The sequence below is a fragment of the Micromys minutus genome, assembly GCF_963924665.1.
Source record: "Micromys minutus genome assembly, chromosome: 2".
Classification (NCBI taxonomy): domain Eukaryota; kingdom Metazoa; phylum Chordata; class Mammalia; order Rodentia; family Muridae; genus Micromys; species Micromys minutus.
This window is the reverse complement of record NC_137971.1, coordinates 53,958,423-53,969,465: the sequence shown is the minus strand read 5'-3', so window position 1 is coordinate 53,969,465 and position 11,043 is coordinate 53,958,423. Positions and strand designations below refer to the sequence as shown.

General features: G+C 44.7%; 1 protein-coding gene across 2 annotated transcripts in view; it reads left to right on the top strand.

Moving 5' to 3' along the window:
• Window positions 1-788: 788 nt before the first annotated feature.
• KMT5B (lysine methyltransferase 5B) overlaps window positions 789-11,043 on the top strand; it is a 45,270-nt gene continuing 35,015 nt past the window's right edge. For both annotated transcript variants that reach the window (XM_080911281.1, XM_080911280.1), the window contains exon 1: window positions 789-1,121. The gene's annotated coding sequence lies outside the window, so the exon portion shown is untranslated. The remainder of the gene's footprint in view (window positions 1,122-11,043) is intronic.

Here is an 11,043-nt window from a genome sequence, read left to right as displayed (position 1 = left end):
CGACCTCTGGGGACAAATAAGGTAGTACACCACATCACTAGGAACGATGCCTGGTTAGGTACAAGGATGTGACCCTCGTTATTGTGCGGCACCCCTTATCCGACTGCAAGATCCAAGGGGTGGGGCTTCGCCATACCCCAGGCGTGGGTGCAAGCCACTCCGGATCTTCCGCCCCAAGCTCCCGGAGGACTAAACCGCCTTTCTCGCGCTGGTTGAGCCCGAAGAGGGCGAAGAGTGGCCGCGTCGTGGAAAGGCTGTCACTCAGTAGGTGTTCAAGGAGCAGCCGGTATCAGCACGGGGGACCCAAGGCAAGCTCTCTCCCCGCCTCCGCGTGGTAACACTCCGGTGGCCCACATGGTCTTGAAGGGTGTTTCTGCTTCCAACGACACCCATCCCCACAACAAAGAAACTCGACATCCCCGACCGCCTCCCCTCGGTGCACCCTGGAGGCACAGCGGGCCCGGAGCACAGTACGCCCGCAGCTACCCCCAGAAATCACAGCTGGGGAGCTGTCCCTGGTAGGTGCAGGTGCGCGCGGGACGGGGGCGGGGGCCAACCCCGCGGGGCGGCAAGCGGCCGGCGATCTAGGTGGCGCCCGCCGGGCGCGCGGCGACGCCGCCTCCACCGAGATTTAAAGGGCAGCCGAGCGGAGGGATCTTCGAAGGACACTCGCTGCGATCCCTCCGCCTCGAGGCTCAGCGACGGCAACGACGCGGCTTCTTTGGAAAAAAAAAAAATCTCTCTGGTGCCTCGGCCGTCGGGTGCCGCGGCGGGGGACTTCATTTTCTCTGGCGTCTCTCCGCCTCTTCTCGCAGAATTCCGTCGAAGCCATCACGGCCACTAGCGCGGGGCAAAGGAGCGCGCACGCTCGGTGTCGGCGTGGTGTCCCTCCGCCGTCATCCGTGGACTCCTTTTCGTGTCCTTCCACCGAGCCCGGGCGGTGTCCGGGTAGCTCACCGGGGGCGGCGACGCGTCTGCGGCGCGGCAGCGAGGCTCGGGGGCTATGAGGTGAGGACGCCCGGGGACTGGAGGCGGCACCCAGCGCTGCGCGAGAACGCAGGACGCGAAGCCCCGAAGCCGGCGGATGCCTCTCAGATACCGCGACTGCGCGCGAGTTGGAGGTGAGGCCCGAGGTCTGTGAGGCGGGGGTGGCCCAGCGCTGCGAGCCAGGGCTCGGGGACAGGGGCTGGGCGCGGGCCGTGGTGGCGGCCGTGGCGGCAGGGTTGGAGGGGGGCCCTCGGCGGACGCGGACTCCTTTATCCCCCCCCCCGTCAGCGGAGGCAGCGGGCGGTGCTACGTCCATGCCGCCATATTGGATTTTACTCTCCAATTTTTTCTGAGGAAATGTTTTTTGGTGATTAATTTTTCTGGAGGGACGAAAAAGTGTAGCCGGGCTCTTCGGGAGCTCGGTGGTGGAGCTCTTGGACGGACCCGGTGCTGGAAGACGGGCCGTGCTGGCGGTGAGCCGCGGAGGACGTGCGTGCGTGCGTGCGGGAACCGGGCCGCGGGGCGGGGCTGCGGGACCGGGGCGACCGGGGCGACCGGGCGAGCGCGGCCTGCAGTGGTGGCGGTGGCCGGAAGGGAGCAGTAGCGGTCGGCGAGGGCCGGGTCGGCGCCGCACGAGGGGAGCTGCTCGGACGCTCGGGATTGGGGGACTGTGTTTTTCCTCTTCTCCAATGGGCGGCCATCTAGCGTCTCGCCCAATCTGCTCGCGCTGGCGCACCGAACTTTCGGTTGTTTTTGTTTTGGCCCGAGCCTCGTTTCCTGTCGCTCCAGGCTCAGCCTGTCGCTCTCCAGTTCGCTCCCTCCCCTCTCCGTGCTGTCCCGCGGCGTCGCGGGGGTGGGGTGGAGGGAGGACACGCTCAGGCCGAGCTCTGTGGCACTGGCGTCACTCGATCTGTCATCCGCTTGTCCGGCCAGAGTGCGAGAAGGAGACGTGAAGTTCATCTTGAACTTTCTGCCGGCGTTCACTCTGAGAGTTCTCTCTAGAGGAGCAGACAAGATAAACTACCTGAATTGATGATTTTTTTTTTTAACCTGCCTTCTAGACTTAAAACTGACACAGAGAGGCCTGAGGGATTGGGAAATGGCCGAGTGGATGGATTCCTTAGAGGAACTAACTCGCTTCTCCCTGTAACTTTTCCTGGCTTCTTTTTTTTTTTTGACAGCCACGCCAGCCAGTTTGGGTAATTAGACAGAACATAATAAGCCCTTTCAGAGGCGAGGAAGAAGTTACATCTTGCCTGAAACGAACACAAATGGTTTGTGTATGAAGTCCATACCTTAAGAGTGAATTGCCAAAGATACATTAACTGTGTAGATGCAGGTTTCACAAAGTCTCTCACTAGGAGCTCCCTATCTAGTCCAGGGTTAAAGTGTGCAAACGTCTTGATGTTGTACGTGAGGAAACAATAGTTTTTGAGTCTGTACCCTCTTGACATCGTGCATTCTGCTTTTTCCCAAGCTCGTTTCCCATACCTAGTTCCTTTTGGCCATGTAGTCTCTGGCATTCCCACACCCTTTCTCCTGTCCCGGCATACACCCATCTTCAGAAAATCCCCCAGAGAGTGTAGCCTGCTGCTGGCAAGGTCTTTTGAAGAAGCATCCTGGCTGGCCCGCACAGAAAACAGGATTCCTCTGTTCCCCGAAGTCTTCGCGTGCTGTGTGAGATTGGCTATGCTACTGCAGGAGCCTGTTGAGTCTTAGTACCGAGATTTATCTGTTCCACCTTAGCACAGGTGCTCAGTAGTCACTTCATGAAAGAGATAATTTGTTAATTTCTAGCTTGTTAAGCCTCTTTGTAGTTTTTCAAAATGTATCCAGTCGGTGTCATTGATGTGTTTTTTTTTTAACTGTTATAAAAGAGAGGAAAAAAAAGAAACAAAACTCTTACCTTTAAAGAATATAGGCTTAAAGAGGACAATAGGCCACTATCCTTTCTCTGTGATTGAAACCTAACTCTTTCAAAAACTGTTGCCAGGGACTTTACTTTCTCTCCTAAGTGCTCTTTTAAATGTGTTGTCACCCACTGTGGTGACACTGTGCTACTACTGTGAGCTCTCCATACTTGTAAGAGATACCAGGGACCATACCTAGGAAGGGTGGGTTTCAGAAATGTATGCAGTTGAGAGGGGTGTGTCCTGGGATGTTTGTGTGGTTGAACAGGTGTTTTATAGGTAGGTGGTCTATTTAAGTTTCCCTTTGGGTCATCAATGAACCTCAAATGCAGTCTTTCTCTGCATAGCTATCAGCTTGTAGGTTTAGAGTGCTCAGCTGTGTTTTTGGATTGTACAACAGATTTGTGTATAGTGTCTGAGAAGCTCCCTGCCTTCAGGAGTGCTTTTCCAGTGGCTTGCAGAACAAATGCTCTGGGATAAATCATTATGATTCTATCTATTATTTTGTGCTTTTGCTTGTCACTTGAGAACTTTACCTTCTCTCCATTCACCAAAATCAGTTTCTCTGGTCAGGTTTGGGACTTTGTTAGCTCAAGAGCAGTCTTTACTTATACAGCAAGAGATCATGTGTCAGCCCTCTATGGGCTCACATTATTGGTTTCCTGGCATAAATTGAGTAACTGTAGGGAGAGACAACATGGGGTGGTTGTGTATCTGGGTTAGAGCTAGTTCTTGGCATTAGATAGACACTAGCTGTATATGTATATGTAACCTTTGCCTTTTTTTTTTAAACTTATTTTGTTTTGGGAGTGAATAAAATACTTGTTTTACTGGCACATCAGTGGAGGAATGGATTTAGTTATGGTAAGACTCATAAATCAAAGTTTCTGACTAGCTGATGGACTTCAATGCAGCAGTTTGCAAGGCACCTTCTTTCTTGGATAACTTATCAGTGTTGAAATCTTAAACATCAGGTTGCAGAGACAGCTCAGTGAGTTCTGCTCTTCCAGAGTTGCTGAGTTCAGTTCCTGGCACCCACATTAGGTGGCTCATAGACACCTGTAACTTCAGCCCGTTGGAATCTTACATTTCTAGCCTCTAAGAGCACCTGTACTCACGTGCACATAAACACACATGTACACATAGTAAAATAGTAAAGTGAGCATTTTAAAAAGCTCTTAAACTTGAAGTGTGAATCAAAATCCCTGCAGATTTTTAAATATGTTTGAAGTTATGTGTGAGTTGTTTTGCCTAGCTATGTGTGTCTGGTGTCCCCTAGAGATCAAAGAGGACATCCAGTACCTTAGAATCTGAGTTAACAATGATTAGGAGCCACTGTGTGGTTTCTGGGAACTGAATTTGGGTCTTTTGCAAGAGTAACTAGAGCTCATAACCATTGAGCTCCCAAACTTCAAAGTTAAATGGCCAAATTCTATATAAACTTACTATACAGACAACTGTTCTTATTGAGCAGGTCAGGAGCTTTTAACTAGGGGGAGGGGAGAGGTATGTTGTTTCATAGCCTCCTTTAAAATCCATTGCCCACATCTGCATTCTTCCTTCTATTCTAATAGGGAATTGTTAAATGCAGTTTTTTAAATAGTAGCTCTCATTGTAATCTCCACCCCTCCCCCACCAAGTAATTAGATGCTTAAGAAGAAGAAGTACCAATGAGAGGAAAGGTCCCTGATCAATATTTAAACTATTTTTGCCCATCAGTATGATCTGAAATCCATTTTTTCCTAGTCAGACCCTTTCCAAAGTGTTTGAGCATGGTGTCTGGCATGTACTTATAATCCTAGCCCTCTAGAGATAAGAGGCTCTCAAATTGGAAGTCAGCCTAGACTACCTTGTTCCAAAAAGCCAAAACAAAGTCTGGTGGTGGTGGCACATGCATTTAATTCTAGCACTTGAGAGGCAGAGGCAGGCAGATCTCTTGAGTTTGAGGTCAGCCTGGTCTACAGAGCAAATTCCAGGACAGCCAGGGCTACACAGAAAAACTGTCTCCAACCCCTTTCCCCCCAGAAGTCAAAACAAACATAGTTTATTTACAGTTACAAATATAACTTGTAGACCCAGTTATTCCACTTCTGGGCATTTACCCCAGAGACGCTCCAACATACAACAAAGATACATGCACCACAATGTTCATTGCAGCTCTATTAATAATAGCCAGGAGCTTGGAAAGAACCCAGATGTCCTTCAGTAGATGAATGGATACAAAAATTGTGGTACATTTACACAGTGGAGCACTACTCAGCTATCAGAAACAATGACTTAACGAAATTCTTAAGAAAATGGATGCATCTAGAGAATATCATCCTGAGTGAGATAACCCAGTCACAAAAGAACAGACATAATATACAGTCACTGATAATGGGATACTAACCCCAGAAAGCTCTGAACACCCTAGAAACAACTCACAGACTGTGTGAAGATCAAGAAGAGAAAAAAAAAAAAGAATATATTTTAATTAAAATAGAACTGTATCACATCCCTCTTTCCTCCTTCCAGCCCCTCCCAGTTTCTCTCCTATCCCCTCAAATTAATAGCCTCTTTTCCTATATTATTGTTACATATATACATATGTGTATATATATGTATGCACAAATACTTAATTACAACTTTAAAAAATGTATTTGTATACTTTTATGCAAAAGATGCTTAAAATTTGTACATTTATCTTTGTTTCTTAAAATAAAGTTTTTCAATTAAAAAAAACTCATAAAATTCTTACCTGATTAAAAAAAACAAATATAACTTGTTTTAGTCCCCAATTTTTAGTTATGTGCATATTATTTTAAATGTATTGTAGGGTTTTATTTTAGAGACTCCATCTATACAATAATTACCCTTGCCTATTTTTATAAATTTGTATTAACTTCTAGTGATACTTTTAAAAATTTTTTTGAGAGAGCAGATTTCCCATATTGTATTGTTAAAGCCAGAAAGATACTTCATGAATCCTCCCATTTCTAAGAACCGCTTCAATCATTACCTAACATATCCAGTTGGTTTTAGCTTATCTTTAGGCTTCATATGGTTTTGTGTCTTTCGAAGTATCACAAGAGGCTTTACAGATCAGGTGGTTTTCAGACTGAGATATTAGCATACATCAGTGGCTCGAAAATCTTGATATTTAAGCCCCATATGGCTTTTGCTTGCTAGTTACATCTCTGTAGCATGTCTTCATTTGTGTGTAGGAGGGCACACTAAACAAGTAAACACACCCAGGGGGCTTTTTGTCTGTGATCAACTTTTTTAGTGTTTTGCTTGTGGCTCAGCTTGGACTGAATTTCAACAAGAGTTTGTGACCCAGCATTGCAACCTGTGATCAAATTTATTTGAGCAGCAAAATTCACTCCTGAGCCTTCTTGTCTGTGGTGCTAATATCAATGGGGTAGCTGAGCCATGAATGAGTCTTTAGTCACATATGATAGTGTGAGTGTTACAGCATCTGCTACAGGTGGTAGGCCATCTGCATTCTGTGTTCCCCCTTAAAGGAGCACCAGGTCAGCATTTTTCAGCATTTAAAATTTTTCATTTTGTTTATATGTGTCTGTGTATGTGAATGCAGGTGTTCATGGAGTCCAAAAGAAGGTATTGGATCATCTGAAGTTGGAGTTAACAGGAGATTGAGTGCCTGATGTGGGTGCTGAGAACTGAACTTAGAGCAGCAAGTGCTTTTAACCACAGAGCCATATTTTCAACCTTTGGGGTTGTGATGGCTTTTTTCTGAAGGTGGAAGCTCTTGTGGGCCCTCTAGTGTTCCATGGCCACAACAACTATTCCAGTACCATGAACAGTGCCTGAAGGCTCCCAGCAGGCTTTTGCTGTGTCTGTGGAAATGAATGGATTCCAGGTCTGCAGAATGAATCATTTCATCTGATTTATAGGATGAGATGACTCAGTAATCTCTGAAGAGTATTTTTATTTTCAAGGTAGTGCCTACATTGCATCATGTGGAGTATATATTTATACTGAACCCACACACACTGAGAACAGAGGGCCCTTGACCCTTCAGCCAGTGAGCTTGTGTAGTCTGGGGCTAGAGAGGTGATAGGAAACCTTTCCCTTTCCAGAAAGAAGCAGAAGCAGCCTCACTCAGGGTCCTAGAAAGTTCAAAGTTAGTTGACTCTTAAAAATGTTGGGTGAATAGAAGTGAATAGCCAGAGGGCTTTCCCCCACACCATGATCCTTTTTATGTTTGCATCTTTACTTTTTCTGATTCAAGTCTCAATATATCTTTTAATTTTCTCACATCTTTGTAGTTCTTACCAGGTTGTGGTTATTTTAGATGACTGCATATGTAGTCTCTTCATGCACTGGAAGCTCTATGAAGTCAGAAGCCATTACCATTTTGTTCTAGGATCTTCACATATGGGGCAAATATATCCAAAGATTTGTTTGCATTGAGACTATATTGCTTCTTTGTATGGTACTAAGAATGTACAGTTTTCCAGTCTGACCTTGGCTAATATTGCCTAATTCTTCTGGCCTTGTTCTCATTAATACATTGAGGAATACAGTAGTAGCATTGTACATGTATTACGTTGTGGGTGGACTCATGATGGGCTACTCAGTTTTTGACACATCTCTGGGTCACCCAGAACACTAGTTAAGAGATTGCATCTGTTGTGCCAGAGACCCTGTTCACTCACTGTAGGTAAGGTGCTGCTTTGCAGAACATGGCTCTCTTGTCTAGTGCCCTCTTGTGCCTGTGTATCTTGCTCTTTCTTGTATCCTTCCTTGACATTGAACTTCATATGATAAAGCTCAGAGTACTTTTTTTGTGTGTCATGTATTATTTAACATGACTTTGTTGGAAACAAATTAGTCAAATAACTTGCTACTTTAAGCTTGTGTGAGTTTTAAATTTATTTCATAAGAGCATCTCACTAAGTAGTCTAGTGGCCTCAAACACTAGGTCCCCTACCTCAATCTCCCAAGTAGCTGGGATTACAGGTGTGAGCCAGTGTGCCCAACTGAGCTTCTTCCTTTGGTTTTTATTTTTGCCCATGATTGTGTGAATTTGTGCTGTATCTGAGGGCGTCTCCTGGAGCTGGAGTTACAGTGAGTTACTCAGTGTGGGTGCTGGTAACTAAACTTGGGTCCTCTGCGAGAACAGTATGTTCTTTTAACTGTTGACCCATCTCTCTAGCCCCTGAGGCTGAGACATTTTGCAGTAGAGATGATAAAATCTTTTTTAAAAGATTTATTTAGGGCTGGAGAGATGGCTCAGTGGTTAAGAGCATTGACTGATTTTCCAGAGGTCCTGAGTTCAAATCCCAGCAACCACATGGTGGCTCACAACCATCTGTAATGGGATCTGATGCCTTCTTCTGGTGTTTGAAGACAGCTACAGTGTACTTTTTAAAAAGATTTATTTATTTATGTAAATGAGTATACTGTCTTCTCTTCAGATATACTAAAATAGGGCATTCAGTGCTCTTAACTACTGAGCCATCTCTTCAACCCAAGAACCACCTTTTTTGCTCAGAAGTACTTTTTTGAGTACTGTTTGGAACTGTGGGCTGTAGAAGTTGTACTTACTGGTATGTGACAGTAGGTGGCATCTGTTTCTAGAAAAGGGACTGAAAGTACAACAAAGGAAATAGTGGTTGTATTGGTCCCTGTTTGTATTGGGTGTTACTGTTGAGTGAGCCCTGATCAGGTGGGAAAATGGAGACAGTGTTTGGTTTTGTGGACTTTGTTTACAATAGCATAGCTAAAACTTTTATTTTAGAAATACTTACTGAGGCTGTTGGAGTCAAAGAGTATCTCTTACAAAAAGTTATGATCAAGCACTCCAGATGTGGAGGTAGAAGAAACTCAGTATTTTTTTCTACTGATGCATTTGGAGAGGGCTATATTTCAGGTCCAACTGTAGATCCACAGCCAAATATTGTAACTTCCTAGTCAGAGGGATTTTAGTGTTTAAATATTTTCCTAAATCAAAAGTTTTATCTAAACAGGCTTTCCATAAAATAGGATAATGTCAGCCACGACACTCCTGAGAAGTGGTCATTTGGCTCAGCACACACCACTTTAGTACTTAGTTGTGTAGTTGAGAAGCCACCTGTGTTTTCAGAACTCATGCAAGTCTGCCCCTATGTCTCATACCTCTAATCACAGGGTAAATAACTGAGATGTTTTCAATATATTGGTTGTATAAGAACAGTTTTGATTATGGTGTGATTTTTGTGTGCTTCTAGTCTAATGACAAGTTTCTACCTTGGTGACAAAGTACATGGTCTTTATAGCAGTTTTCCTTTGGGTGTTGGAACAAACTACCTGGTTCTTGATGGCTTAAAGCAAGAATAGTGTGTTGTGGTATCACCTGGCTCAAGCCAGGCTGTGGGGAGGAGCTAGCCTTAGCCCTTTGTCTTTTTTTGAAGGACACTTTTTTTTTTTAATGACATTAGGGGCTCAGGTGTTTCAGGATTAATCTTAGATTAATCTTATCATAAAGCTCTTAATGTAATAATAGCATCCTCAGCCCTTTCCTTGTAACATTCACAAGTTTCAGAGGGTGAGCCTAACAAACATTGCATCTAGTTTCAACCCTCTACTTTCTTTGTTAGAGTCAATCAGCCTAGCCAACTAGTCTTCGAAACTAGCCTTTAAAATACACTGAAACGGTGGGGGGTGAGTCTCTTGGCCTCAGGCTTGATTATCTTGGGTCCAGGTGAAGGTATGGCGTCTGAGAGCACTTCAGAGAGCTGTTGATTGGCAGAGCAGGTACATCCATCTGAGCTTAGCTTTACAGAAGCTAGAAAAGGAAATTGGAAAGGGCAACCTGATGATGATGACGATGATAATACCTTGTTATCTTGTCTTAAACTATTCTAGACTTGCTCTTTGATTCTTTGACTCTATTGATTAACACTGTGATAGACAGCTTTGCTGTAGATGGAGGCATCATGAGAGTTGAGAGAAACAAAAATCTCCTATGCTTCCTTCTCTTGGTTTCCTAACAGTCTTTCGAGTCACCTGGCTTTCAAACAAGCTAGTCACAGAAGCAAGCATTTGTGCTATCAAATTGCCTAGCATCTTGGGATGGGATGTTGGACACAAATGCTTGTGGTAGCTCACAGTGTTTGTGTGGCCTGGTCAGTTTGCTGTAGCGTTCCTTAGAGAGTAAGTGTGTGCTGGTTGCCAGGGGGCCTAGAATGGCACTGATGGAACTGGTTTTGAGTCTGATATGTCTGCACATTTTGAGTCTTAGATTTGGAGGGAAAAATTTAACAACCAACTGGGCTCATTGTAGTTTTGGGGTTTGAAGATAGATGGTCCTGTGGTGTGTCCATTGTTGTGTGAAGTTCCAGTAGCATAAGTACCACCTTGTAGCTTCCCCTGCAGTAGTGAGTGCCAGTGCTCTCTAGGACTGTGCACAGCACACACAGCTGGTGACTTCTCCATGAATCAGCAGACAAGACATGGAGGATGGGGAAGCTGAACCTACAGGGGCTGGAACAGGGTTTACTCCAGAGGATTATGTGCTTGTGTTGTCAGGTTGACAGTGTTCCAGGTAACATGCTGTCACTGACCCAGGATAATCGTACTACTGTTGTTACCAAGTTGTAGCTAGATCACTTAATATTTTATTTGCTTTTCTGACTAAAGATTTCCAGAATTCTTTAATGAGATAGAGCCAGTTTTTATTTTTTATTTTAAATGTTTCTTTGTATGTATTTATGCAGTAATGTTCATATAGAAGTCAGAGGACAACTGGGGGTTCCAGGGATTGATTCCCAGGTCATCAGGTGTGACAGCAAGCACATCTTTACCCACTGAGTCATGTCACTGTTGCTAAGATCTGCTTTTAGCTTCTGTTTTCTTTTTAACCATTTGGGATTGTTCTTGCCATTGTATTCTTTATCTAGGATAAAACACACAGGTAAGCCCTGCATGCTAAACTTATTCAGGGTTTTTTATCATGTCATAGCAATTATGTTAACTCTTTATAGTCACTCAGAATGAATGTTTTTATTTCTATGACATTAAAATTTTTTAAAAATAATTTTCTGTCAATTTGTATCTTACCTGCTTGTATGTCTGTAGAGAACCTGTGTGCCTTGTGCCCATGGAGACCAGAAGAGGGCATCAGATCCCCTGGAACTGGAGTTAAAAGTTACAAGTGATT